The sequence below is a fragment of the Anoplopoma fimbria genome, unplaced genomic scaffold (genome assembly GCF_027596085.1).
Source record: "Anoplopoma fimbria isolate UVic2021 breed Golden Eagle Sablefish unplaced genomic scaffold, Afim_UVic_2022 Un_contig_13627_pilon_pilon, whole genome shotgun sequence".
In the NCBI taxonomy this organism is placed as follows: domain Eukaryota; kingdom Metazoa; phylum Chordata; class Actinopteri; order Perciformes; family Anoplopomatidae; genus Anoplopoma; species Anoplopoma fimbria.
This window is the reverse complement of record NW_026554422.1, coordinates 1-2716: the sequence shown is the minus strand read 5'-3', so window position 1 is coordinate 2716 and position 2716 is coordinate 1. Positions and strand designations below refer to the sequence as shown.

At 45.8% G+C, this 2716-nt stretch overlaps 1 pseudogene; it reads right to left on the bottom strand.

The window, feature by feature from the left end:
- Positions 1-153: 153 nt before the first annotated feature.
- On the bottom strand, positions 154-2676 carry LOC129088619 (NADPH oxidase organizer 1-like; annotated as a pseudogene).
- Between the last annotated feature and the right edge of the window lie 40 nt (positions 2677-2716).

Sequence of the window (2716 nt, the reverse complement as noted above, 5' to 3'; positions counted from 1 at the left end):
ATATTACTATATCTTCAATCTCTGGTATGACAAAAAATTGAAATCAAGATATTTAAAATGCCGCACAAAACACACTTGACTGACAGACCCTATGGGGTCTAACCGGTAACATAAGTTATATGAATACTTCATAAATCAAAGTCTTGTGATTCCCTAGCGGCTGTGGATGGACTCTGGCTGAATCTGAAGCCGGGTCTTGGTAGCCAGGGCTGCCTTGCGGGTCATGGTGGTGCAGCGGGTCAGGATCTCCTCTGTTTTTGGTCTGGGTGGCATCCTGGGAGCCACTGAAGCCGTCTTACTTCCTCTGGAGCTTAAAGATCCAGAGCTGTCAGAGCTAGTGTTGGAGCCTCGGCGGTCGCAGAGGCTGAGATCAGGAATGCTGATCCCACTGTCACTGACACCAGGCTGAGGTGAGGCTGCAGGACTGACTGTTGGACTTGATGATTCGCTGCCTGAGGAGAAGTCTGAGAAGCTGATCTCAGTGCTTGTGTTGCTCAAGCTGCGTGCGCGGCCTTCTGAGGTTGAGGCTTCCCTCTCCGTCGGCGTTTGCGACCAGGTCTCAGAGAGAACATCCAGAGATCGGGCCTTGTGGAGACGCCCTGGCAGACTGGGCTCTCCTCTGGACTGACCTGCAGAATCCCGTTGTGGACTATTTTCTTCGTTGATGCCGGATGGACGAGGAGCCTGAGGTTCCCTGCTGGTTGCCAGGTTCAGAGTGGAGCTGTGCAGCTTTTTCTGCAGGCTGTAAAGGCCTGCCCGTGGGTTGTTGTATGGTTGCAGGTTCATGGAGGGGATGTAACCTGCCTTTCCATTGAACCTGATGAGCCACCAGCCGTTGTCAGACTTCCTCAGCACCTCCACCACAGAGCCAATGGGCACAGACACCTCGTCATCCTTCTTAGTAGAGTAACTCCTCACGGCACAGTACAGGGCACCTAAAGGTCACAAACAAGACAACAAGCTCAGGAACTGCTGTACAGCTACATATTATCTTCATTAAAATGAGTTTTTGCCAGATGATGTCACACCAATGTCAGGCTCTACAAAGGTTCAGCTCTGTAATCAAGATGCTTAAATGACATCAGTTCTTCTTACGTGCATTCTTGCTCATTAATATTCCACTGTGACTGCAAGTAACACACACCTGCAAGCTGGAAACCAGCATCATCATCATCCTCTCCTTCACATAACTCCAGGTAAGGAGCAGGAAACCAAGCCAAAAGCTTATTTTCGTTCTCCACCAGCCACCAACCTGGAGAGGAAATAAAACATACTTTCAGCATCACAGAAATGGGTGTGGGGGTAGCTCAAGGATTTTGCTGATTTTCATGGAAGTAACTACATTAAAAACATTAAGCACTGACCTGCAGAGTCTTTGATCAGGACATCCAGCTTCTCGTCCACAGCGACCTTAAACGGACGGTTCTTGGTATCCTTTGTCTCGTAAGCGGCCACGCAGCGGTAAGTCTGGGTGACAAACGGGTGAGTGATGCTGCCTGCATGCTGGCGAGTCACATCACCCCTCCTCCACCTGAGCCATCAGACAGCAGGATCATGATGCTGTGTGAGAGAAAAGTCAGTCATTTAAGAATCAAGAGCTTCTATTAAACACTCACATGATTTGACCTAAACACTGACATGACAACCTACCTGTTCTTGGTGAAGTCTGGCTGCAGGTCCTGTTCTTTGGGCATAAAGAACTGAGCCACCTCTGAGCTCTGAGTCACAGTTTGGTCGCACTTCAACAGCTTGTCACAGTAGCTCTCCAGGAACTTCATCCGTTGGACAGATCGCTTGGATCCTTTCTTCTGGAGGCTGTTCCTCCTGACCTGCCCTGGAGAGAGGAGAGGAAACAGTTTCAGGATTAATACAACATATGCTGAGTGGAAGAGGAATATAAGAAATACATTTATAAAGCATCTTTCTTAGAAATATTTGAATGTCATTACCATGGTCTTTTATAAATGCTTACATCTTTTCAACAAAGACCAAAGAAAGACACAAATAAGACACATCACTAATGCCTACTGAAACGATGCTCTAAGGATACATCAGTGCACCTCAGAGGACAAGCAAGCTAAACAAACCATGTTTGTTCAGATATTTAACTGTTTCAGTTGGCTATTCCTGTAATTAATGGCCACAAATACACAGTTGCTCATAAGAGACCATTTAAATACATCTTGTAAACCACAGTTGAAGTAATCTTACCTGTAAATTTTGGGATCACTCTGTCGTTTTTCCTGAAAGGGTTCAGGTGAGGGAACCTCTTTTTCAGCTGCCTCTGTTGGAAAGAATAAACATTTAATTTAATAATTTTTCCTACAATATAAACAGCACACTGAGTACAGCAAGTGGGTTTCTTTGGTCTTACATGAAATTTCTTGAAATCCTTGAAGGACCTGTAGACAATAACTTCAGTCTCGTCAGACCACAACACAGATATCATGAACATCTGTGGAGAGAGAAAATAAATGATGAGAGACAAGAAACTTTCACACACACACAAATACAGCAGAGACATTAAACCCCTAAAATAAATAACAATTGAGGTCTTCACTCACCTTCAGTTTTGGTGTGTCCCTGTGGACGGCTCCGATAATGCGGGCACTGATTATGAAGCGTTGATCAACGGCCATCGTCCAGTTGATTGTGTCTGAGCTGTCAGGATGAATAGCTGCTTTATTGACCTTCAGTGTCGAGCTGAACTGCCTCT